The following is a 27,278-nucleotide window of genomic DNA, read 5'->3' as shown; positions in this document are numbered from 1 at the left end:
ATATGCAGAATGTTAATTAGAAGAATCCAGAATGATTGGGCTTATCAGTGTGCTGCTGTGTGTATGTGAGTGTGGGGAAGGAGCGATCTCTCAGCATATCTGACTCCTCTTTCCATAAAACAGTCTTGTGGATGGCTAACTTCAAATTAAATCTGAGACAATTGTTGACACTATTTTAAGCTTTAGGGTATCTCCGGGTCACACAGAATAGACTACAGATATTAGTAAAGTGGTCAGAGTTGGATTCAAACTCCCACAGGTCTAGACTCACATAACTAGACTTCATCTGTAGGAGAGAAATGTTTCTTCAAATGTGGCTTAGTTTGTGGATGGGAGTATAACCTCTTCAGAGACAAACAGTGATGACCTAGTCCTCTTTGTTCTGTAGCTGTCATACTTTTGGGTCTTTGTGGATATTCCTTTTCCCTGTGGCAAAGGGTTAGCAAACAAAAAATTAGTAATTTCTGTGAATCTCTAATATTCAGAGTGATTGTCACAAATTTAGGGATTTTAGTAGATACATTTTCTAATTACTATTTATCCTGCACACACAGACAATCAACTTCAGTTTATCGAACTGGAATGACAAAATGTGGAATCCTGTTTTACAGAACCTAAAACTTGGACTTAAACACCTGACAGTGATACTTGAATCCTAAATTGCTGGACAATATGGCACTGTCCTTGTGGCAATATTGAATGGCTTTGCTGTTAACACTCACTAAATGAATTAATTTGCTGCTGTTGAATACATTTAGCATTCTATATTCTTCTTTCTGATTTATAATCACTTAAATGTTTTCACTGTTATATTGCCAGTCTGTCTCATATTTGTTTGTTGTGGCTGAGTATACCCAGTTGGTCCTTTGTTTCATTCATTTAGATAAGAGACCCATAGGAAACTGATGCCCGAATACATTCCACTTTCTAGTGGTAGTGAATGGGTTTCAACAACAAACTGGGGCAGTCGGATCCTGTTTTGGTTTTGATTTGTGAGGACCCAAGGGATTGGGAGAGTAGGGAAGAGGAAGCCAGTACCAGCTCAGTGAATTCAAATGGGGGGTGGGGAGCAAACTGTCCCCGTCTTTCTCTGAATTTCAACTATTAATATAAGTAGTAAAGCCTATTCAGAGAGCTGTTTTTTTTTTTCTTCCGTTTTAGTGTGTATGGCCATTGTATCTGAAGAGAACTCTAACTTATCAGATGATGCAGAATTGTCCAGGTCAGACACCCAGTTTAATCGTGAGATCTCCTGGGGTGCAGGAAGCAAGCGAAGAAGTTCTCACAATAACCAAGGAATAACATCCTAGTGGAGAAGCTCCTTCATGGGGTCACTTCACAGCATGAGAAGGGCCCAAGAAGGAAATGGGTATAAAATCCTTTGCACTCTTTAACCCACAGCAATCTTTCAAGGAACAGTTTAACTATTTGACTCCCACAGTTGTAATTAAAATATTTTCCTCCTTCTTCTGGCAAAATAGGAGCCTTTTCTTTATCCTTTATATTAGTGGTTTTCAACCTGTGATCTGCAGACCCCTGGGGGTCCGCAGACTATGTCTAAGATTTCAAAAGGGGTCCGCACCTCAATTTGAAATTTTTTAGGGGTCCGCAAATGAAGAAGGTTGAAAACCACTGCTTTATATGATGTTCAATTATAACAATATACTTGAGATCATCAGAGGTAGGTGAAGTTATTATAGTGAAAAGGATACCCCTATGAATTTGTTCAAAGTGGTGTTGGTCTGATAACTATTATAGGAAGAGCTGTCAGTGGCATCTATAGTTAAGGTTTCCTAATGCTTTCCATTATAAGAGCCTGTTTTAACTTGCTTATAAATTTTGAAAAACTTCATCCCACATGGCTAAAATTGGGCATGTTGGTGTCTGCTTCTCATTGATTTTTTTAATTTCATTTTTGAAACTGCAGCTAAAACAGCTCTCACTGTTTCCTGTGGCTGCATGAGGTTGGAGAAGAGCAGGGGGGATACTTTTGTTTTAATTATGTTAAAAAATTCTTAAAGTGTTTCAGTGGGAAGAGCTAGCATTCCGAAGCAGGGAGTCAGGGACTTGAAATTTGGCAAGATAAAGACCCAAGAACCTTTATCAGGCCTGATTTAGAAGTTATGTGTAGACTACTAAAAACTTGTTGGTGAAAGAGCATTTTTTAATCTTTGGATCTTATGTGATGCATTTTGCTGTCTCCGTGATAATCTACTCACATTTGGCCTAATAATTTGCTTCTGAAAATTGCTCAGAAAAGGTTTGTCAGCAGCTGGCAGCAAAATTCTGTGAACATTCCATCTCCAATGATTATGCTTTACCCTCACAGAGCTCACTGAGCAGGTTTCAGACCAGAGATGAGCAGGATTTTTGCTGCAATTGCTCCTCACTGCTGCTGTAGGCCACTTTGGCACGGGCGCTAGAATTGAGAGCAGGGAGACTCTTCTCTGTGCTCACAGTGCTCCCTCTGCCTGTACCTAGGCAGTTTGGGGAAGAATGAAACAGCCCCGGGTGGTATGCAGAGGGTGAGGCGTAGAGGTGGGAAGGAAACAGTTTTCCTGTCCAATGAAACGTTTTGAGATTTCAAAAAATGTTCCACTCCACGTTGAGGTGAAGCCAAGCCCTTTCAAAGGTTTTTTTTTTTTTTTTTTTTTTTTTTTTTGCAAAGAGAGAGAGAGAGAGACAGACACCAACTATCCCCAGGGGTGACCAGGGTGCTGGATTGTGGAAGGCCCAAGTCAAGGCCCTGCTCTGCCTGATTCATGAACTTGGGTCTTCTGCCTCCCAGTTGAGTGCCCTTATCCCTAGGGTATTGGCTGTTGTTAATTTGTTTCATTACTACACAAACAGGAGACTCTTTGATCTAGAAGATAAGATATTTCAATCAGTACTAAGTAAAGATTGTCCTAAATGATTTTAAAAATAAAATAAAAGTGATAGAATATTTCAACTATGGTGTCGTATTATGATATACCATGTGTATAGTAGTAGTAGTGCACTGGTATCATGAGGTAATGTTAAAAAAAAACCATTAAAATAAAATATCAAATATGAAATTAAATTTTAAAATTCTGAAACAAATTTTCTGAAATGAAATTTTTTCAGATATTCCATTTCATGGGAAATCTTTGACATTTGTTTTTAATCCAATGCAGAATTAAAATACATTTCAAAATTTCCCGCAAAACAAAAGTTCCATGTTTTGACCAGCTGTCATTGTAACCTTAATGTTTCTTTAATGTAATTTTTGTAATAAAGTAATGTAATTTTTGTAATAATGTTACCACGTATACATGTTACATGTATGAGTAACCATAGATTTTTTTCCTCTCTGCAAACCCCTTATATTTTTGGCTTATTTGCTATCTGAACTCAACTAACAGGATTGCCAATGCAAATATAAATCCATTCAGGACAGGTGTGAAGAGGAGGAGATTTATCTTTGGAATGTCACTTAGCAGTCAGTTGCTCATAAAGAAGCAGAGTGAGAAGTAAGGAGAGGGCAGGGAAGAAGAGAAATAACAGGGCAGGAGCTACCTGCCGTGTCATAATTCCATTGACCCAATAATTTGTCATGAGTATGAGCATTAAAGTTAATAAAGTCACATGAAATTGTAGTCAGAAAAGGAAAAGTAAGCCAGAAAGGTGGACAAGATCATATGATCAACATAGTCTAGAGACATGAGCATGGAGAAGGGGAGCCAGGATCTCTTGCATTATTATCATACCTCTTCCATTGATGTGTCTGTGAGCCGAGAACCAGTGTGGAGAGCAAGGCACTAGGTTGATATGTTCAGTGACCCATGTTGGTAGGCAGAAGGGCTCCTACCTTTTGTACTAACTGGAGCTGTGTTAAGGTTATAATGTCTAGATATGAATTGCATATCATGAATGTGTGGATCATTGTGGCTAGATTTGTGTCTGAAGTCTGTGATTCAATCTTCTGGCCATTCACAAATTAAAATAGATATTTGCTATCGTAACTATTTGAGCATCCTATAGCACTGAACCCAAAGTATTCCAGGGCTGTGGGCTGATTTGACAATCATGGGACAGATATCCTCAGATTTTACACAGGAGGGAAGCACCTCAAAGTGCTCTTTCCACAAGCATAATCTCAGTGTGGTCTGGGTTCAGTTTTATCCAGTTGATCTTTATCCTCTTTATTAAATGAAGGTAGTACTATCCCCCGCTCCTTTCTTCTCCCCTCCCCATGGGTTTTATGGAGAGCAGTCAGTTTTAGTATAGCTGTTTGAACATGAAAAGCGCTATACAAGTTCAGCGGATCCTCGCTAGAACGTGGGATTTGGGATCCATGCACGGTACCGTGTTAACGCGGGGACCGCGTTAAGATGAATTCCAATTAAAGTAATCAAATTTGGGATCCATGGCCGCAACTGCGTTATAAGCGAATTCGCGCTATATAGATCCGTGTTCTAGCGAGGATCGGTGTACTGAGTATTATAATTTGCCCCAGAAGTAGTAATATTATTTCAGGCCGGAATTAGAAGTTATGTGTAGACGACTGAAAACTTGTGGGTGAAAGAGCATTTTTTAATCTTTGGAACTTGTGATGTGGTGTTGCATGCCTTTTCAAATGATTATTCTGCATCAGTATTACAACTGTTATAAAGGGTAGTCTTTCTATTTGTGCCTCATCAGTTTTTTTGTTTGTTTGCAAGAGAGATCATTCTAGAGAACTGCACAGAGCGTATACTAATGTCAATGTCCTTTCTCATAAATTCCTTAGTTTGTGCCAGCAGATTAAAAATAAAGGACATAAAATGCACTTCTTGCATCTAAGCAGCTTGTAGCTAGAATACTAAGTGCATATTAATGTGTTTAATTTTCAGACGATCCTTAGTGGGAAAGAAACCTTCTAGGCATTTTCATGATGGCTTTGGCAGTGCAGCGTAACAGCTAGCGGGATACCAGGAATTCTACCATCTCCTTGAGTAGGGTTTATCTGGCAGCCACTCTCATGCCTTTTGTCAATATTATAAATGAAAGTTGAATAATTGGCTCTTCTCTCTAGAGAAGAATTCTGCGGGCTGCTGCTGACCCTCTGTAAATCTTTCCTTTTATTAGGTTTTGCGCCTTTTTGTTTTAATTTCCCCTTTCTTGTGTGATGCATTATTGATTATGACGTTCTAATTGTTAGCCCCTAGATAAGTGATGAAAGGGAAAGAGGGAGTATTTTTGCTTTCTTTTAGTTTCAGCTCCAGCATTTTTTTCTCTTTCTACATAGTTTCCTAAGGCCTCCTTCTGATTTTCAGAATATTATGAGTGGGTGATTTGAAAATATTTATCCTGTAGTAGTACCAAAAGGACATTAACAGAAGCAGGGTCTCATGCTAGGCAATGCACTGAAATAAGTGTGTGTTTGTAGTTTTCTTAAATATGTGTACTTCTAAACTTTTAGTAAAGTTCCATGTTTATTGCTTCCTACATTGGTTGATTAATCGTATTTTTAATTTGCTGAATGTACTGTGCTTCTTCACTTCTCCTTCTCCTTCTCCCCAGTTGGAAGTTGATTCTAAATGTTGGAGGGAAATATGCCCTTAGCAGGAAAATGACTTTTTCTGATACTCCATACTGTTGCCTTAGACAAGATAGTCTTAATTCTAAATGCTTTGGTACATAATAAAAACTTCATTTTAGCAACAGAAGTAAACTGACCACTGAGTAGATTTCCTGCATCCTCACAAGTGACTGTAGAAGGAGGATAGTTCTGAAGAGCCAGACAGAAAGCTAGGACTGTGCAGTAGGAGGCCAGACCAGATAACCTCCTAGAACTCAGTCAAGACAGTGTCTCCAGCTTACTTTGTCCTCCTCCAGAGTCTTCTTCAACTTTTAGGCTGCTCAGGTCTTAAGTTTTAGCATGCCCTAGAGTACCCATTAGATTTTACTGGGCTGGAGCTGATTCCCCTTTGAAGTTCGGACCCTTTTTCTTCTCTTGGATCACTGCTCCTGCAGAAGGATGGGATAGTAGTGGGTTTACTCTCCAGTGGGTCTTTTCTCCTTAATATAATAAGGAGCCAGCTCCACCATCAAAAACTACAAGGGAAGTAGAAGGAGTAACTGACAGCCCATGATATTTCCTTACTCCTCTCTCTGCGGGGAGCACTGTTAGGAGTCCCTTCACAGGACATGGATAGGCTGTGTCCAAATGCCAGTTTCGGTCACTGATTACAGTGCAGTAATGACAATACAAAGTGCGGGTGGTGATTGCAGCTCAGATGCTGAGGAATGGGGAAAATGTGAACAGTGACCTGGATCCTCTCCTCCAGCTTCTTTGTTCGCTTCCTGCTCTTGTAGCAGTGCCCCTCCCAGTCTTGGTTTTCAGTAAACTGAGCCCAAATGGGATTCGCCTTGCAGTGGTGTGCTCCATGCTATTCATTGTATATTCTGGGTTGGCATCTGGATTTCCATTAGTGGGGCTATTCTTTGCTTTGGTAGCAACAACTAGACTGTCTTCTCCAGGAAGGTGGAGGATTGGACCCTTTCTTTGAGACTGTGTCATCCCCCTGAGAAGCATGGACTTCAGGTACCTTTCCCATATCCCCCAAAAGGAACCTCAGATGGGGGGGATGGCTACAGGAGAAAAGGGGTCTGACTCTGGAAGACAGCTGGATAAAACTGTGTGAGGAGCAAACATTGCTCTCACTCCTCCATCTGCTGCTGCTTTCAAGGAGTTCAAGAGAGGTTTTGTTCTTCCCCTTGTAGTCAAGTGATGCTGGAAATAATGTAAAATGGGTTACAAAAAGAGATGCTGTCAGAGATGGCCCCCCCAAAAAAGGGTGAGCATCCCATTAACTTCCTTTTCATAGTCCCTTCCCATTCTTCTCTATTACAGAGCAAAGGGATTGGGACAATCCCAGTCCCCAAAAGGGAGAGAGGAGACAGGGCAGGAGTTCTCCTTCCCTCCCTGGGAGATTCTGAATCTGAGGCTAGGTCTACACTACCCGCCTGAATCGGCGGGTAGAAATCGACCTCTCGGGGATCGATTTACCTCGTCCCGTTGGGACGCGATAATCGATCCCCAAATTTACGCTCTTACTCCACCAGCGGAGGTGGGAGTAAGCGCCGTCGATGGGAAGCCGCAGAGGTCGATTTTGCCGCCGTCCCTACAGCGGGGTAAGTTGGCTGTGATGCGTCGAATTCAGCTACGCTATTCGCGTAGCTGAATTTGCGTATCTTAAATCGACCCCCCCCGCCCTGTAGTGAAGACCTGCCCTAAGTTCACTTACTTGTTCCTTTTCCCCCATAGGTTGTTCATAGATTCAGAAGGGACCATTAGATCACCTACTCTGATTTCCTGTATATCACAAGCCATTAATTAAATTTCACCAAATTACCTTGTATTCAGCCAGGTAACTTGTTTGACCTGAAGTGTGTCGTCAGAAAGACAGCCAGTCTTGAATTGAAGACATCAAGAAATGGAGAATCCGTCACTTCCCTTTGTATTTCGTTCCAGAGGTTAATCACCCTCACTGTTAAAAAATTGTGTTTAATTTGCAGTTTGAATTTGTCAGGCTTCAGCTTTCAGCCTTTGTTTGCTAGATTAAAGAGCCCTTTAGTGTACTGTGTTTCTCCCCAAGAAATCAAGTCACCTCTCAGTTTTCGTTTTGAGAAGCTAAACAGATTGAACTCTTTAAGTCTTTCACTGTAAGACATTTTTCTCTGGCCCTTGAATAATTTTTGTGGCTTTTTTCTGCATCATTTCAATTTTTTACAGTGTTGGTACCAGAACTGGATACAGTATTCTAGTATTGGTGTCACCAGTTCTGTTTGCATAGAAGAAATTCACTTCCCTACACCTGCTCCCTACCCAGCTCTGCGAAGCTCCTGAAAGCCGCCAGTATGTCTCTCCGGCTCGGAGGCATGGGGTGGCCACGGGGGCTCTGTGTACTGGCCCCGCCCCAAGCGCCGGCTCTGCAGCTCTCATTGGCCAGGAACCGCAGCCAGTGGGAGCTGCGGGGGTGGCATCTGTGGGTGTGGCCAGTGCGTGGAGCCCCTGTGGCCACCCTATGCCTAGGAGACGGAGAGACATGCCAGATGCTTCCTGGGCACCACCTGAGGTAAGCGCAACCCATAGCCCGCACTCCGCACCCCCTCCCGGAGCCCAACCCCCTGCCCCAGCCTGGAGTCCCCCCACATTCTGAACCCCTTGGCCCCACCCCCCAGCCTCCTGCATCTCAAATCTCTCATCCCTGGCCCCACCCCAGGGCACACCCCATCCCCCCTCCCCCAACCTAGAGCCTCTTCCCGCACCCTGAAACCCTCATTTCTGTCTTCAGCCCAGTGCCTACACTCCCAGCCGGAGCCCTCACCCCCTCCTGCACCCCAACCCCCTGCACCAGCCCGGTGAAAATGAGTGAGTGAGGGTGGGGAGAGCACTGCACTGGAGTCTGTGTTTTCTAAACTTACTCATCTTTCTGGTGACACCTCTCTCCTGCGTGGCTGAATTAAGGGAGACCCTTTAGTTTCAAGGCCCAAGCCAGACAGACTAAATTTTGCCTAAGTGGTGTGCCACCTGAGAAAGAGGATGGTCTGAAAAGGTCGTCATCACCCTGCTAGATTTAAGAAGAGTATCTTCCTACACTAAGTATATGCAAACATGGCTGACATTCAGAGCTAATGACATACAGATCACAACAATTCTCCGGCATCAGCCATGTTTTGGAATTCCTGCAGAAGGGCCTTATTGGGGCATCAGTCCTTCCACTGAAGGACAAGTTGTCACTTGGTCTTAGTACATAGAACAGTAGGCAAAAAGAGGCCCTCTCTCCTAGTCATCAAACATATTCTCAGCTCCCCTGTCCCCTCCCGGCAAGTTTAGATTCAGAGGGGCCTGAAACTGACCATTTTGGGGGTATGTTCTCACAAAACACCCATTTCAGCCCCCTGAAGAAAATGTCTGAATAGCTCATCTTTCAGTCTATTATGGAAATTATTTCAAATTGGCTATGTCTTCAGAGGCTGGATTATCATCCTTGTTGCCAGTGATATTGAGTCTGGTTCTGCACCCAGAGTTGCTGATCTGTAAATCTTATACTTGGAGAAAGGAAATTTTCAGGTAAACACAGATAAATTTGGCCATACTACAGCAAATGCAAGTCAATGGGAGTTGTGCTTACCTGTCAGAAGGCAGAATCATTCTCAAAACAGATTAAACAACCATTATTATGCCTAACATTGTGTTTCCAAGTGTTTTGTAACATGATGGTGTTGCTATTCAGCATACGATATGCATTTGCTAATAACTGCTAGGAACTGTAAATTATTTTGACAAAACAATATCAGATTCTGCTCCCAAGTGTATTTGTGTTTTATTGTGTCTAATTTAGAGAACATATAGGCATTAATTTTGGGTAAATCAGAATAATTTCCTTTGAGGTCTTTGGAGTTATGTTAGTGTAAAATCAGTATTATAGAGGAGAATTAGGCTCATAGAATATTTCACCTTTGCTTTTGTCATTTTTGTTCACAGCCTCATAAAAAGCATTAGTATATGTGTTTCTTCGTATTTATTAACAGGATTGCTTTCACCTCATATCTTGTTTGAAAGAACAGACTGTAGTTTTACATTTTCTACATGATTAAAATAATCATGAATATAAATATTCATAAAATATGGTATTTACAAGATGAGATAAAGTAAATAATTGTCCTGTTAGTACAGATTTGGATCTTAAATTCATACCTAATGCTTTTATCATATTTGCGTGGTTCTGTCCCTGATTAAAAATTATGGATAAAAACACTGGTCATGAAAAAGCAGATAAAATCAGGAAAACCAATTAAGTAACTGGATTTTTAATCTGATGGATTAGGTCTGTCCGGTATATTTGATAATTCAATTTAAATTAGCTGTTAAAATATCTGTGATTCTTATTAGTGTATGCTTCATCAGAGACAATATTAATTTAAACTCACATTTTAATAAATTTATCTCAGTGGGTCATACAAACATAGAGGCAGTGTGTTTTGTTTTAATTAAATATTCTTTGTTGATAAAGAAGATATCGGTGACCTTTTAAAAAGTCAAACTAAAGCAAGGAAGGAAAACTACTGTTAACTTTTATGTAATGAAATCTATGAACCATATATTGTCCTTGGTCCTCACACATATCATACCAGTGATGCAACAGCAGTCCTATGTATGTAGAGGTCATCATACAGAGAGGGCTATGAACAGAGCAGTCACTTGTGTTACCATCTTGATAGCTAACACAACAATGTTGGAAATAGTGGAGATCAGGTGCATTTTCTTTTTAAAGTAGGAAACGGTGAGGTAGTCAGGAGCTTTGAAGATGGGATAGAAATGAGTGGCAAGAGCCTCTTGATTGGGGAAAAAAATGAAGGAAGGGAATGAAGAAACTAGATCTTTTAGGCAGTTCTTGTATTTCCTCTAAGAATATATATATCTGCCCTGTCAGTAAATATCCTCAATTGCTGTTGAAGAGAAGTCAGTTTTTCTGTATTTTAAACTATGTAATGTTTCACAAATCAAGAAGGGTATTTTCTTGTTGTTTGGCTAAATGTAAGAGAGGAAATTGTTTACTGGAACAGTTATTGTGGTCAAAAGATTTTTGGGAAGAAATCTTCCTTTTTATATAACCTAGCTAGCCCTGAAACCTTCCTGTTTGATGCCATTTACTAGAAATGGGTAGGGTACTTTTTCTTCTTCATGATGTAGCCTTTGCATTGGCTGCTGGCCATTCACACTGCCATGTGGCTCTGTGGGAGCCATACAGTCAGTGAACAAAGTTTAGTTGGATAAGTAACCTATTTTTTTTCCTTTGGAAGACAGAGAACTTTCTAATATCTTAAGATAGTGTATTTAAAAAAAAAAAAACTTTCCTCCAGCAGGACAAAAATAGAGGATATCTTTTATAACATGTGAGGTTTGATATTGAATTTGATTGTTTTTTAGACAACTGTTTGGGTATTTTTTGTATTCTACTTCTAGGATTTATTGTTAGAATTGTTACATTGTAATTGTTATGTAAGACATTTAGATTTATTTGATGGGATGGGAATTCTTTTTTTATTCCATTTCTATATTCAAATATGCTATCTTCTGAAGTCAAAATGCTCCTCTGAGACTGAATGGTGGATCAGTTTCATTACCCATCTCTACTTCTCTGCAGAGCTCTCATGAGCATGTTAGAGTTGAGATTTGCATAGAACTGAGAAAATCAGTTTATTGTTCAAGTAGCCTGGGAACAAATTAGTAATAACTCGTTCTGCCTATTTTAGTGTATAAGTAGTGTTAATATCTGAAGAGATAACAATCAGTTCCTTCCACAAATGTCAGGAATTTGCTTCTTAGATAGGTGAGAAGAATGTTTCAGGTATTTTTTAATGAGCTGGTGAGGAAATGATTTTTTCCTCCTCAAAAAAATGTACAAACCCAAATTATTTTGTTTGCAACCATTTTGGGGGTATGGGGGTATTGAAAATTCTGGAAACCAATTTTTTTTTTCATTTTTTGACAAAACCCCTGTAGAATGTATGAGAAAAGGAGACATTTTCTGTGAAAATTTCCATTTAGTTAAAAAGTCACTTTTCCTAAAAATTCAAATGTCTGTACAATTGGATCTGTTTGCTTAGTATCTGTAGAACTGACATGTTACTGCAACAAAATATCCACTTGACAGCATAGGTTAAAATAAATAGTAACTGCCTCCTTGGTGTTAAGTAAACAAAGTAAAAGACTCATGTTCCAGATGTCAATAATTCTGTCAGGGAATTCTGAACAAGTCAAAAATGTTTTAGCTTTACCTTTTGTGGAAGTAGTTAGTACATGTAGGGCTAAGACCATATCTACCCTACCTAACTTATGTCAGCACACAGCCACCGCAGTTATTAAATTGCTTGTGTGTGTGCATGCTTAGCTCCTTGTGTCAGCAGCGCGCGTCCCCACTAGGAACACTTGAATATCAATTGTATTGTTAGTATGGGTCATTGTGGGATGGCTCCTGAAAGCCAGTAGCAGTCAATGTAAGCAATGTACTGTCTACACTGATGCTGTGTCAGCCTAATTATATTGACCGTGACTCTACACTGCTCAGGGGGGTGGTGTTACTAAATTGGCATAGAGAGACACTTATGTCAGCAGGAGCCAAATTTAAGTGACGATACTTCCACAGTTAGGTCAATGCAAGGCAGCTTACGTTAACCTAACCCTGTAGTGTAAACTAGGCCTAACTTTTGCTTGTTCTATCTAGGGTGTGTGGGAGAGGACTGGAGAATAGATGCACAAGGGAACCTTTCCATTTCTCCTGCACCATCATCATCCGTGAGTGCTCACATGCAATATTTAGGAGTGTGCCATAATTAATGCCCCTAAGGTGCTTTGGTGGGGAAAGAATAGGGAAGAGTCTAGATAGTTCATCCAATAAAACCTCATAGTCCCAACAGACCAAGGCCAGCCTTCCACCGTCACACTTGGCTTCAAGTGCTGGGGAGAGGACAGGCGCATAGAGAGCTAAATAGCATTACATATTGTGCTTCCTTCAATTCTCTGAGGCATGCTGGTGCCATTCATCCTGAATAAGCAGAGTGTCTCATAGCACCTCAGTTCCACACTGCTGATATTGCTCCACATCACTGCAGAGTTCCAGAGAAGAGGAAGGAACAGTTTGGTCCTTAGTCATATGAAAAGTTATGAACAGTTTTCTGTCAGGAGACCTTATGGAGTTTTTCCAAGTTATTCTCAAAATCTTCCATACCAGTCTTGTTATGTTCTTATTTGTAGGGACATGAGGTGCTTTGTAGCACTTGATAGTCTTCATGCATTAGGAAGTTTGTTCTTGTGCATCTAGGGATTGTGTGTAAACAACATCACAGCCTCATTCCACCGTTTCCGATACAAAATCAGAGAATTTTCATCAGCATCATTGAAACTTGCTTGTGGGAAATGGCTTTCTAATTCTGACCTTGCTGTGGGTAGGTTTATACTACAGCCTAAGTCAATATAACTTATGTCATTCAGGGGTGTGAAAAAGCGCCCTTCCCCCGAGCAACGCAAGTTTTGTTCTGTCCACACCAGTGCTGTGTCAGTAGGAGACGCTCTCCTGCTGATGCAGCTTCCGCTTGTCACTGAGGTGGAGTAATTATGCCAATGGGAGAGTGCTCTTCCGTCGGCATAGTGCGTCTTCACCAGCCGCACTACATTGGTGCAGTTGCGCCAATGTAGCGCTGTAGTGTAGACTTGCCTTGTGGTAGAGTAGGTTGGCTTACATGTTAAGATTTTGCTTCGTTTCCTTAGATTTTTCAGTCATTTTCTTGATAGTATATAATTTGCTGTTGTTGTTATTCATTGTTGTTGAGCAACCAAATGTTATTTTACTTCAGTTATTGTTTTAGCATCTTAATGCAGCCATTGAACTTTAGAAGATTTAAAAACAATTGCTGTGTTGTCAAGCAGGGTTCCAAATTTTCCAAGAAAATGCCTATTATAGATTCACATGAAGATATCTGTTATGGGCTCTATTCTTGCTTTGTGTCTTGAAAAAGGGGATAACACAGAATACAAGAGCTGCCAAAACAGCCAGCTTTAGATTTAGTAAGTCAGAGTTCACCATGGATGCTCAGACTTAAAGTTGTCTTGTTCCTTAACGTCAGAATGAAGAAGCCCAACTTAGCGTATACCATCTTATGCTTATAGTTCTTTTTTGAGTGCTTGCTCATGTCCATTCCATGTGCATGTTGCTGGAAATTTTTCCCTCTGTGGTATCCATTGGGCCAGCTCTAGCACCTTCTGGTGCCATGTGCTTATGCGCTGGTATAAGGGGTGCTTCCAGCCCCGCACCCTTTCAGTTCCTTCTTACTGCCTGTCATGGTTGCTGGGAAATCTCCTCTTGCTTCGGCAAAACATTCTTCCCAGAGGTTTTATTCTCTGTATCGTAATTTTAGTCCATATTTCAGTTATAGTGTATATATTCTAAATAGTATGAGTGTAGATAGTTACTACCCTTACCCCTTATTATTCAGGGGCTTCCTTCACCTCTGGGCCCAAGCATGCCCTGGTCCCTGGGCCTCAAAGCTTGTACCTCCTGTGGCAAGCCTATGCCTGTGAGCGGCCTGCACTCCAGTTTTGTGAGGTGCCTGGGAGAATCTCATGTGAAAGACTGCTATCATATTTGTCAGTACTGTAAACCTTACACAAAGAAAGACAGAGTGATCAGACTGAAGGCTATCCTAACGGAAGCCATTCTTTAGACTGGTTTCGGAACCAAACTGCTCAGATTCGGCACTGAGCACTTCAGCCTAGGTGAGACGCGCTCCTCTGGCACTGCACGCCTTCTGGCACTGCTCTCCATCTCCAGTGCTGAGGAAGAAGCATAAAAAGCAGTACACCAACAGAGGTCGCTTGCTGGTGCCGAAGAAAGGCAAGAAGGGGGAAGGCAGTGGAGTGCGACCCACATGGGGCCACATCACCTCCATATTGGTGCACATAACAAAATTTAATTCCGCACTTAGAAATAAAAAGTTAGAGGGTCTCAGTTCTGCTTCTGAGACAGGACCCCTACAAGAGAAAGGGTAGAGGTTACAAGTGCCGCCAACTGCTTCCACCCATATCATCCTGGCTGGCGTCAAATATGTGCTCTAGTGGGCCCAAGCAGGCCTTTTGAAGGTGTGCCCAAGGGTCCTATATCAGTTCCCACTTTGGATCTTGCCTCACTTTTATTTTTGAACCGACTGTCTCGCTTCAGCTTGGGGTGGTCCCTCATCACATTGGACCACTGGGTGCTAAATAAGTGGTGGGCAATCATATCTTTCAATTTTCATCCCTCCCTCCCTGTCCCTTTTCAGTGATTCTTCTCATGAGCAACTCTTAGCCCAGGAGGTGCAGACCCTCCTAAGGATGGGAGCAATGGAGGAGGTACCTCAAAACTTGAGAGGGAAGGGGTTTTACTCCCGATATTTCCTAATCCCAGAGACCAAGGGGGCCTTCGGCCCATCCTGGACCTGCCTTGCCTCAACAATTATCTCAAGAAACTGAGGTTCCGCATGGTCTCTCTGGTCTCCATCATTCCCTCCCTGGGTCCAGGGGACTGGTATGCTGCCCCTGACTTGAAGGATGCTTACTTTCACATTTGCATCTTCCGTGGTCACAGAAGATTCCTCAGTTTTATTGTAAACTAATACCATTACCAATTCACCATTCTTCTTTTCGGCCTGTTCGCAGCCCCCCAGGTTTTCACAAAGTGCATGGTGTTGGTAGCCGCCTTCCTCAGATTATGTTCAAGTCTACCCATCCCTCGATGACTGGCTGATCAAGGGTCGTTCGGAGGCTCAAGTAAAGAACAGCATCAGCATGGTCTAAGCCACCTTCCGAGCCCTGGGCTTGTGGATAAATGAGCAAAAGTTGACTCTGTTTCCAGTTCAGAGAATAGAGTTTCTCGGGGCAGGGTTTGACTCGACCCAATCCAGAGCCTTCCTTCTGGAGGCCCAGTTCCAGAATATGTCAGACCTGATATCCAAGGTCATGGTCCATCCAATCATGACAGCCTAGGTTTGCCTCAAGCTCCTACAACACATGGCTGCATGCACTTACATGGTCTGGCACGCAGGGCTATGCCTCAGGCCCCTGCAGACATGGTTTGCTTCAGTTTACTCTCAGAACAGACACCACTTGGACTCAGTGCTTACTGTTCCAGTCCAAGTCCTTGACTCCCTCGACTGGTGGAAGGACCCACGTTCAGGAATGACGCATGTCCTCTTTGTCACTCCCTAGCCATCAGTGTCCCTAGTCTCAGACACATCAGACCTAGGTTGGGGAGCCCACCACGACAGACTCAGGACCCAGGGCCTGTAGTCCCGGGACGAAGTCTTCCTGCACATAAACGTCAGGGAGCTCAGGGCGGTCTGCTTAGCTTGCTAAGTGTTCCTTCCACAGATCTTAGGCAAGATACTGTAAGTACTGACAGACAACACCGCAGCCATGTTCTACATTAGCAAGCAGTGAGAAGCTCGATCCTCTGCTCTGTGTCAGGAGGCCATCCGTCTATGGGACTTCTGTGTGAAGCACTCCATCCACCTCGAGGCTTCACATCTTCCAGGAGCCCGGAACGCACTGGCTGATCAACTCAGCAGATCCTTCTCCTCTCACCATAAGTATTCCCTTCCACCAGAGGTCACCAGGTTCATCTTCCAAAGGTGGCGGGTCTCTTCAGGTAGACCTGTTGCGACCTAGCAGAACAGGAAATGCCTCAGTTTTGCTTGCTATGTGGGCAGTCCCTCTCCGATGCCTTCCTGCTTCTATGGATAGAGCCCTTATTCTACACATTCACTCCAGTTCCTCTGGTTCACAAGGTCTTCCTGAAAATCAAGTGGGACAAGGAGAGAGTTATTCTTATAGCCCCAGTGTAGCCACACCAACACTGGTTCGGCATGCTACTAGACCTATCGGTAGCAACCCTGCTACTGTTCCGACTTTGCTGGTCGGTTACTCCACCCGAATCTTGATTCCCTGCACCTAATTGCATGGATGTTACTTGGCTGAACCTGGAGGAGCAGGACTGTTTGGAACAAATTTGACAGGCCTTTGACAGGATAGTCATGTCTTTGACAGGATAGTAGGAAGTTGTTCAGTAGGGCTATCTATCTCGCTAAATGGAAGTGTTTCTCAACATGGTCATCCCAACGAGACTTCTTTCTGACTTTCTTCCTTTCAGTCTATCCTGGACTACTTGCTCCATCTAAAACAACAAGGACTGGCCTCACGTCTATCAATTTAGCAGCAGTTTCGGCCTTCCACCCACCAGTGAATGGCAGGTCACTGTTTTCTCATGAGATGACAATCCGCTTTCTTAAAGGGTTGGAGAGACTATATTTTCAGGTCTGCAAACCGATCTCCCCATGGGCATAAACCTGATTCTGTCGAGGCTCACGGGTACTCCCTTTGAGCCACTAGCATCGTGCCCTCTGCTGCTTCTCTCTTGGAAGGTTGCCTTCATGGTAGCCATCACCTCAGCCAGAAGGGTCTTTGAAATCAAGGCTCTTACATCAGAGCCACCATACATGTTGTTCAAGGACAAGTTCCAACTGCGCCCCCACCTAGCCTTCCTGTCAAAGGTGGTTTCGCAGTTCCATAGCAACCAGGCCATTTTTCTGACGGTTTTCTTCACAGAGCCTCACGAACTCAGAGTGTCGGCTTCACTCGTTGGATGTTAGGCATGCCCTCGCCTTCTACATAGAAAAGACTAAATCCTTTCGCAGATCCATGCAACTCTTTTTGTAGCAGTGGCAGAGAGGATAAAAAGCCTTCCCGTGTCAGCCCAGAGAATCTCATCCTGGATAGCTTCCTGTATTCGGGCATGCTATGAGCAGGCGAATGTACCGTCTCTGGCCATCCTGATCACTCACTCCACGAGATCTCAGGCCTCCTCAGCAGCATTCCTCATGCAGTTTCCCATTCAAGATCTCTGCAGGGCCGCAACTTGGTCATCGGTACCTACCTTTTCTTCCCACTACGCCATTGCCCAACAGTCTCAAGACAACACCAGGTTCAGGAGAGTAGTGTTGCAGTCATATCCATGAACTCTGAGCCCACCTCCTCAGGTACTGCCTGTGAGTCACCTAATGTGGAATGGACATGAGCAAGCACTTGAAGAAAAATGTTTACTAAACCTTCTTCTGTAACTATTGTTACAGTTGTTCTTCGAGATGTGTTGCTCCACAACCCACTCTTCTACCTCTCTGTTGGAGATGTCTGGCAAGAAGGAACTGTGAAGGTGTGGGGCCAGTGGTGCATGAGCTCGTGGCACCAGGGGGTGCTAGAGCTGGCTCTACAGTATACCACTGAGGGGAAAAATCTCCGGCAACAGCACATGAAGTACCTATGCACTTAATGTGGAATGGACATGATCAGCACATCTCAAAGAACAACAGTTATTGGAAAGGTTAGTATCTGTTTTTTCATCTGTTGTCAGTTAAAACCTAAGAGTAGCACACAGTTCTTGTAACCATTCAGTTGCATTTTATCTCACCTTTTCAAGCACTGTTAAAGTTTGAGACTTATGCAGACATGGTGCGGAATTTGTTTGATCCATTTGAGAATAATTGCACTACGGCATTTTTGTCATGTTCACCTTTTTCATAAGGGCTCTGAGGTCGTTCATTGGTACCATGACTTGAAGAGGCACAGATTGCTTTGAGATTGGTTCTCCCACTTTGTAACTCAGCAGCATTTTATTTATTCGAATTCCTCTGATATATGTCAATCACCATTGCTGACATGCACAGCCTTTCAGAACCATTATAGCAGGCTAACTTGGAGAAAAAATGCTCTGTCATTCTCAATTACTGGTGCCTTTAGAAGTAAGAGGAAAGATTGGGTGTCCTATTTTGAGAAAGAACGTTTAAAGAGAACACAGTGAACTTGAAAAATCACATTTCTGTTTGGAAATATTTTGGCTATGTCAAGTTTTGTTTACACTCATCCTGGATACAAGAGGTTAGCAAAAAAGTTTTCTCTATATTTTCATTTAATTTATTTTATGCTTTATGTAATTTCACTGTTTTTTATCATGATCAAGTGCACTTCCTATCTCCTTTTTTCCCCCCCTGGGACTTCTACATAGGGTTTGGGAATATAAGACGCTAGCAGGTGATTGGGGGAACCCCCTTCTTCGCTCCCCTAACTTCTATACAGGACTAAGGAGAAATAGCTGCCTTGAGAAGGGACAGAGAGTCTCTTCTTCCTTACCTAGAATTGTGCAGAGGATCAGAGAACAATAGGAGCCTCACTTGGGTATGTTTGGTGGTGGTGTGCTTGGTCCCACACACTTTCCCTTGCTGAAAAGAACCTTTAGAACACGAGCAGAGAAGCATTAAATGGCTTATAATTTTTTAAAATACTCAGGACATATTGTTTAACATGCTGTCAGAAATTTGAATTTTTAAAAAAATGTTGTCAGGCTTGCCAGGTTAAGTTGGTAGACGAGTTGCACTCATGATTGCATTACTTGCAGTGTACAGTAAGAAATTTGAGTGGTCAATGGATTGCTCAGGAGCTAAGTAATTGGTATAGAGAGAGTTTTGCAGCTTCACATTTGAAACTAGCCCAGGGTTGTTAGTGAGTTAAATTGTTCAAGATTTGATGACTGTTTGGTGGACTATGTGAAAGAATGTTAGTGGTCTTTGTCCAATTCCCAGTGAGCAAGAGTCACATCACAAAAAATATCATAACTGTTGGAACTAATTCAAATCCAGATGCATTGGAGATCAATGACATCCAGTTATAGGGTTCTGTTTTCTGACCTGTCTTTTGGTGTGGTTGGCACTGTTCAGGGTCGTGAATGATCTCCAGCTAGCTTTATATCGGTGTCAGCTGGCAGGTTAGTCATGCTGGATCTCATTCATGTGAATGAACAGGGGTTGTTGCTTCATTGACTAGGTGTGTTATAGCGATTCCAGTCATACCTACAAGAGTCGGTGGTGCTGGGGCAATTGTGTGGTCAACGCTGAAGGATTTTAAACTTTATACAGCTGTATGTCACTTGCCCCTAGGACTCTGCCAATTCTGTTTCTAATCTGAAGGAATGTTTGAATGCTATTTCCATTTGGCTATTTCTAAACTACTTTGTCCTCCTCCCTGGGAAAACAAGCGGTACTACTGACAAAAGTCATAAGAACGAGTTCCTTCTCTTTTGTGCCTCCATTTGTTGAGGTGGTTTACTTGGAGGTAGTGAATTTGGCTGAGAAACTCCAGCATTAACTTCAGGCAAGCCCTTCCCATGAAAGCTCCATGTATTGGACGTGATATAAAAGTGTTTGTCTTAATAACTGAGTTTACACTGGCTACACCTCTGTTTATCCCATGACAACCTTGCGAAAGCAACACATATACACGTGATCAGGAGGTTTGATTATTGTAACTCCGTCTTTGTAGGATTTATGGCATGGTTTCTCCATCACTTCTGGTTCATTCAGAGTGAGGCAGTTTGTTTGCTCATTGGGACTGAGCCAATTGTGAGCACATTATGTCCACTCTGTAGTGTTTACATTGCCTGACTAGAAATTGGTGGATTGACTTTTGGCTGGCATATTTACTTTTAAAGCCCTTATGGTGCAAACCCTGCTATGTTCAAGAACTTCTCCTTAAGCTTCATCCTGACTGGTATTTATAAGTAAACTTTTAAGAATTCCGCCATTGTGTCTTATGTCCACAAATTGTTGTATCTTTGATATTATGGATAGGTGTGTAACTTGCTTACTTCTGAAAAATATCTTAGTTCAACTCTGTTTTCCTTTAAAAAAGCATCTAAAAGCACTTTTCTCAGAGGTTTCTAGAATGACCCAGTGTTGGCTGCCTGTATACTACCTTTCCCTCCCACTTATTTCCTCCTCATTCTCTTAATCTGAATCTGTCAAATTAGTTTTAATTGTCAGTTTCAACGAGTGAGCTTTTAATACCAATTATTTAATTATTTGGTGTAATTTTAATACACTGTTTTGGATATTTCTGTGGTGCCCTGGATGGGGAAAGCAGAATCAGTAATAAAAGTATTGTTAGCATTTTTGCTAGTTTCAGCAGAGACCAAGAGGTCATGGAGACAGAAATCCCATCAGTTTTAGAGGAGACACTCCATTTGAAACTGTGATCAGAATATATTCCTGAGGACAGTGTAGGGAAACTTGACCTGCTGCTATCCACTAGGGTCAACCTGCTTCCAAGACTCAGTCCACTGCTTTTCACAAGCACTAAATTCACTTGCATACAAAAATACCTTTTACAAAAATTACTGTGTAGAGGTAAGGTGGGAACGCAAAAGCTTGATTAATTCTAAGGATCTGTTTCTTAACATTGACCTTTTAATTAGGGAGCAATAGTCGAAGCTCCATGGTTCAAATTAAATCTAAGTGCTATGTTTGAATCCCCTCTAATTGTCAGTTATATAGATTAAAGGCGAAACTTTTCTAGCCTTACTCACATGAATACAGTAATCCCTTTGCCATCAGTGGTACTAGGTGAACAAGATTTGGCTCTTGGTTAGTGCTCAAGCTAATGGCTATGCATTTAGGTGTACAGACATTCTAGTCTGATTCTTCTTTGTTTCACAGCTGGAGTTGAGATAAAGTTTGCTATGAACAAGAAACGCCGAGTAAATTAAACCCATACAGACACTGTCTATTTTCATGGGTATTAATTCAATTAAATACGCATAGCAGAGAGCAATCTCTGTCCCTTGAGTTTCATGTCAGGTTCATGTTTAAAATATTCAAAAGGAATTTTATATTAACATATACAGTTCCTCTAGGTTTGCAAGGAAATACTTCAACTTTAACAGAATGTCGATGAAAAGTTTACTTATGCTAACAGCATTTTACTGTGATTAACAGTATTAACAGATCTGTGTGTGAATGAAAGTAAATAAAATATTAATTGTGGGTTAGAACAGATCTGCTAATGTGTGTATATTCTTTCTCAGTAGTTTTAAATCAAATAGCTTTGCACTTTTCTGACTCAAAAGGCTGTGTTACACTAGAAATCCTGTTAGCATTTGAAACAGTACAGAATAGCTCATTCTGTGTTTGGAATTTACTAGCAATGAGATTCCATCTCTTCAATGGCTGTTGATCCTTTGTAGGTTGATACAGTGAATTAGAATCACTGCAGTTATCTCGTGCATAGAAAGAAATAGTGAAGAACTCTAGTAAGAGAAAATTCTTTCCTCAAAATGTAAATTTATTTCAGATGAACCTTCTAATATTGCAGTTGTTAAGAGCACATACAGTAGCTGATTCCAATATAAACACCTTTTATGTGGGTGTTTTATAACCTGCCTGAAAAAGTTCCATCTTGGCTGAAACTTGGCATTCAAAATCTAGGCCTGGACTGTTTCTCAACCAACTTTGATATAATTTAGGGATGGATGCATAAGTGGATGATGTTTTGAATGATAGAGGTTTTATGTGGGATATATTTGGAAATATTCAGAAAACCTAAAACTAACCTTCCCCTTAAAGCAGGGGTCTCAAAGTCCCGGCCCGCGGGCCATCTGTGGCCTGAGAACCTCCCCGCTGCGGCCCACGGAGGAGAGACGCATGCAGCCAGGCTGCCGGCTCTGTCTGCTGCAGGCGCCGCATCCCACAGCTCCAATTGGCTGGGAGAGAGGGACAGAGATACCATCACAGAGTCCGCCATGGAGGCAGCATCATTAGTTGCCGGGCAGAGCCAGACATGGAGGCAGCATCACTTTTTCCCACAAGAATATAAACAAGTCAAAATACCGAACACACCTATCTGATGCACACCTTGCTGCAATCCTGAAGGTTTCAACTGCTCAGTCACTGAGGCCAAACATCAACAAACTGACAGAAATGAAGCGTTGCCAGGTGTCTGGCAAACACTAAAAACTCTCTGGCAGGCAAAGACTTGTATAAAGTTGTATGACAGTTTTATTTCTAAGAAATTTGAAATAAAAAATACAATATAAATGTTTTCTTTTCTGAACACCATCTTCAGTGACATTATTGGCCTGCTGGGAGGATTTGAGGACTGGCCCTGGCCCTAAGGTAAACTGAGTTTGAGACCCCTGCCTTAAAGTAATTGTATATGAGGGAGGTGATGAAGTAATTCCATAAGACAGGTTCATATATCACATAGCTATCATTAAAATAAACATTATTTGATTTTGATATGTTTTAGATACATTCTACATTATGATGTCTGGTCATTATATTTTATATCACAGTATTTTTATTCCATATACTTAATGTCTCAAAACATGAAGAAACAACCCACAGTTAATTACAAGAAAGAATATGTTTTCTCAAGCCTGACAAAACTGTAGAAAGTTTTTCCGGTAGTAGTTGATTATTAGGAAAGGAGATTAATTTATCATCTAGGTAAAAAAGCAACAAATACAAAGAAATGGAAACAAGGTGGGGAAAAGGAAAAATTATTCAAATTTTGCTAAATATTAGTTTCTTCCTTGTGAGATCTAGTGCTCAATGATTCATTACAAATGGGTCTTCCCCCTCAACTTCCAGCCACTCTCCTCTCTAGCTTCATAGTGTACTGATAACAGGCAGAGCCATTCAAAGAACTGATTGCCTCACTAAGTCTTGAGAGTCTCACCTCTACTTGGAGAAAGAGAAGGTTTCTTTAGGTCTTTCCTCTGTCTTTCTCCAGGCAGATGCTTATTTCCAGTGTGTCTTGTGACAAATGGTTTTTCAGTCTTTCCCTTGGTTTTCCTCCATTAAAACCCTCAAGATGGTATGAGAGGGGTTAAAATAAGACCTGTTTTGCTTCTTGGCTCAGTTTTCGTGATGTTTTTAAGTTTCCCTTCCATTTGTGAAGATTTGTTTTACTGCTGGTTATTTCCCATTTGTAATGGAATCCCAGCTGCCTATGGGAAAGAATGGTAAAATTTACTTACCTGCTCATAATTTTGCTTTCTCTAAGTGGACAACTGGCACTTTGCGAAATCCCACCTATGAGGTTGCCTAATTTGGTTAATTTGCATTAATTCCTGTTGGAAAGGAAATATCTGTCTTCCCGTTTTCCCTAATGACATGTTTCTGGAGAGAGATGGAGAAATCTTTAGATTTCCTCTTCTTAGGATCTTGCTTTAAGATGTCTTGCTATTTTTTGTATTATAAATGAAGAAGTACATCAGGGGTTCCCAAACTGTGATACGTGAGCTTGATATTCATTCTGTTTACTTCACAACAATTTTTTAAGAAGGTGGTACATGAAGAAATAAAGTTTGGGAGCTACTGAAGGAGATAAAAGTTAAGGGATCATATCTGGAGATGGTTTATCATACACAATGTTTAGTCTCTTCTTGGCTATGGCAATTGGCTGGGGGAGTTAGCGTGGTAATTAGTTCTCTGAACAACTCTTCCCAATGGCAGTACTTTGGAAAGCTAGAGAGTGAGAAGTTTAGGAAAAAGACCATCCGTGTGTGGAGGATGAAGGAGAAGAACCCACTTGTAATGGATAACAAAATAGCAAGTGATCACATCAAAGAAAGCACTATTATAGGTAGGTAAATAAATTTTACCTTTTCTCTATCTATAATAGAATACTCCTCTTCGTCTCTTTCCTGAGAGTCAAGCATTTTAGCATCTTAAACTTTTGTTGTTGCTGTTTGTTGAGTTGCTTATTAAAAAAGTTTTTTTTAAATTGCTCTCTGAAGTCAATTGTAATTCTGCAGGATTAAAAAAACAACAGATGCCTGACCACCAATCCAATCCAATTCAATTCCTTTTTAAGCAATCCAATTCTGTGCTTCCTTTTTTGTTTTACATGGGCTATCTGGGGAAAAATGTACACAATGACTATCCTCAATATAAATTTCTTTTTGCTTCTGTATTTTTTTCAGTTTAGTGAATGTAATAACTTTATTTTTTCCATGATCATTTTCAAAACATAACAACAACAAAGTAATCCCAGGAGACCAGATTGTATAAAATAGCCCCGTTCATTAAAACCATTAGATAAGAAGCTCATTTCCTGTGAACTAATACTACTGAAGTTGCTTACACTAGGTACTGTATTTGAATTGAATTACTTCTGTATTCTCATTTGGGTGTTTCTCGTTGTATAGATGTTTTTGAATGCTCTTGAAGATAGATTAATTGAATTTAGACGAACAGTTGAGCACTTTTTTATGACAAAGTGGAAAATGATTAGTGTAGAAAGGACTAATCAAATACAGATAAAAAGGAAAACTGGTGATTTGTGAGTTGTATTGGATAATAAATTTAATGAGTCAACAGTGTTAAGCTGTTGGGGGGGACGAAAATAAATGCTATTTTGTATTCCATAAATCTGAATATTGCATGTAAATAAGGGAAGTGATTATTCTCTTGTATATGGAGTGGTTTAGCCCTTAGTTAAAGTACAGTATTTAGTTTTAATAATCACATTCTATAAAATAAGATATAGACAAAGAACAGCAGCAAAATAATAAAGTCCTAGGAAAGTAAAACTGAAGAGGCAAAATTTAAAGCAGTGGGAATGTTCAGTTTAGATGCAAGGACCCAGAGGGAATACAGAATAACAGTCTACAAGTATGTAGAATTATGTTTTAATACTGGAATCAAAATAGTGATTTGAGAAGGGAACAAGAAATATGTTTAAAGTACTGCAGGGAAATTGTATCCCCAAGTATTAAGGAAAACTTTAGGCAATGGAACATGTTGCTATGGAAATAGTCCAGGCTTGGCTTGACCCATCTATCAAGAATAGTTTAAAAACAATTAGCTCAATTTTGCCATGCTGTAGAGAGATGGACTGTTTGACCCATTAGAAGTCCCTTTCAACAGTAATGGATTGTATGGACCTTACTTAAAAAAATTACATGTTTAATTCAAAAAGATAGATTTTATGCATACATATGCGTCTATAATATAGGTGCATGTAAAATCTAATCTTGATGACTACTTTTCCTTTTATTTTTATTTTTTGCATTGGCATCTTTGCCATGTTCTCTAAATGTAGTAAAGAAAAATTATGACATTTGTACTTCAGAGGGAAATTCATCTAGTGTGACAATCTTACAACCTTATTGTGCTTATAGTAATTAATTAGTAAGTAATTAATAGTGCTGGTAAGAAAATTTCAACAAAAATATAGATCAGAAGTAGAAGACACCAGGTGCATGTGGTTGAGTTAGGTGCTCTTGTATGGCTGAGAGAATAATTTGTTAATTAAGTAGTTTAAGTTTTACACTTCCTTTGAAATTGCCATTTTTTATTTTTATTTTGCCCTAATAACTTTTGTTGTTGTTGTGAACTATTGCGCAAGAGGACTGTTGGGGACTGATGTCTTTGTGCAATTTAAAATATTTCAAAAAATATTTTAATCACCATGACATACCTACTCTACATACATAATGTTCAAAATGTAACCCTATCTCTGTATTTGCCAGAAATAGGGCTGAGGATTTACTTTATTTAAAAATGAAAGCTTAGGACTTTAAACACTTGTACTCAGTAACCATAACTTAGGTCAGATTTTTATAAGAACCCAGTTCCCATTTAAGCACCCAAATAAGAACGATTGGAGCTGCTAGGCGTTGAGCACTTTTGAAAAACTGAGCACTTCACTGAGGTGACTAAATGGGAACTGGGCAGCCCTGAATCAGGCTACATATTTAGGTGCTTAAATGAGAGTTGCTGGAGCTTTGTTGAAAATCTACCCCCAACTTCCTAAATAATCCTTTACTTGTCTCCAAATTGGTTACGTGCACTATATTTTGCCAAGATTTTTCAAAATAAATTTCAGTTTAAGACAAGTTTCTATAAGAAACTCCTTTTGAGATAAATCCTGGCAAAAATGCAGTAGAAGAATTTTCAAAACGTGATGAGTATTTTACCCCCCGACAGCGTAACTTTGACAACAGGTTATCCAAGTCACCTCTAATATGAGCAAAAAGAGCTCTGCTAGCCATGCATGCAAAAGGCCTAAAACATTTGAAGTGGGAAAAGATCTTATTTGGAGATGTGGTGGAGGGGGAAAATTTGGGTTCATAATGGAATGCAAGTTTTTGCCTTAATGTAGAGTGAAGGTACTACCTTGTACTCGATTTGGAATAGTAGTATTTTAGTTTAACCCGGTGACGTAAACCAACAATGTCAATCTCACTATCTTTTATCATGCACTGAAATATAGAACCGAAATGAGTAAGCATACTTTATTTACAATTATCAGTATATTATTTAATTATACATGACAATGTAATAATTAATGTATTAATAAATACAAGTTCTGAAACTTAGTTTTAGCCTGTCTTATGTAGTCACATAGATCACAGCTCTCTGCTTCATTGCAGGGCATCCAAGTTTGGATTCTTCACTTACCCCAAACCCTGCAAATACATACACATAAGAGTTTGTAAGATTGGGACCTTATCTCCTATTTCTGAGCCAGCAGTGATTAGGAATGATGCAATGGTGGTGGTGTGTTTAGTACCATGAAACAGTGATTAGACTTGCTGCTGTGAGTGGAATCCTTCCAGCGAACATATTAAATATTTTGAAGGTCTTAGTTGGAACCATCTTGTCCTGTGGGTAGATTTACAGAACCTTTGAGGGTAGAATGAGAGAGGTGGACGGAGGGTTAGTAAAGTTGGACAATATGAGGACCTAGAGGGTCTCCTTTAAAAGATGAAGAAAGAAATTCCAATTAAGTACATTTTAACTTAAATTACAATTTTTGGTTCTATCAGGAATCTATAAATTTGCATGCTGGGTCCAAAACTATGTATTGCAAATGAATTGTTAGAGACATCATAAAAGCCTTGCTT

At 40.7% G+C, this 27,278-nt stretch overlaps 1 protein-coding gene across 7 annotated transcripts in view; it reads left to right on the top strand.

Annotated features, from left to right (window-relative positions):
• Window positions 1-27,278, top strand: part of CDC42BPA (CDC42 binding protein kinase alpha) — a 339,222-nt gene that overhangs the window by 69,326 nt on the left and 242,618 nt on the right. The window contains exon 1 of one of the 7 annotated variants that reach the window (XM_054023833.1): window positions 20,112-20,137. The exons of the other annotated variants lie outside the window; for them this stretch is intronic. The gene's annotated coding sequence lies outside the window, so the exon portion shown is untranslated. Of the gene's footprint in view, window positions 1-20,111; window positions 20,138-27,278 lie in introns of those variants that run through there. 7 annotated transcript variants of the gene reach the window in all.

This window comes from Malaclemys terrapin, chromosome 3 (genome assembly GCF_027887155.1).
Source record: "Malaclemys terrapin pileata isolate rMalTer1 chromosome 3, rMalTer1.hap1, whole genome shotgun sequence".
In the NCBI taxonomy this organism is placed as follows: Eukaryota; Metazoa; Chordata; order Testudines; family Emydidae; genus Malaclemys; species Malaclemys terrapin.
Note: the sequence above shows the minus strand (reverse complement) of the source record. Positions and strands in the feature narration are given on the sequence as shown.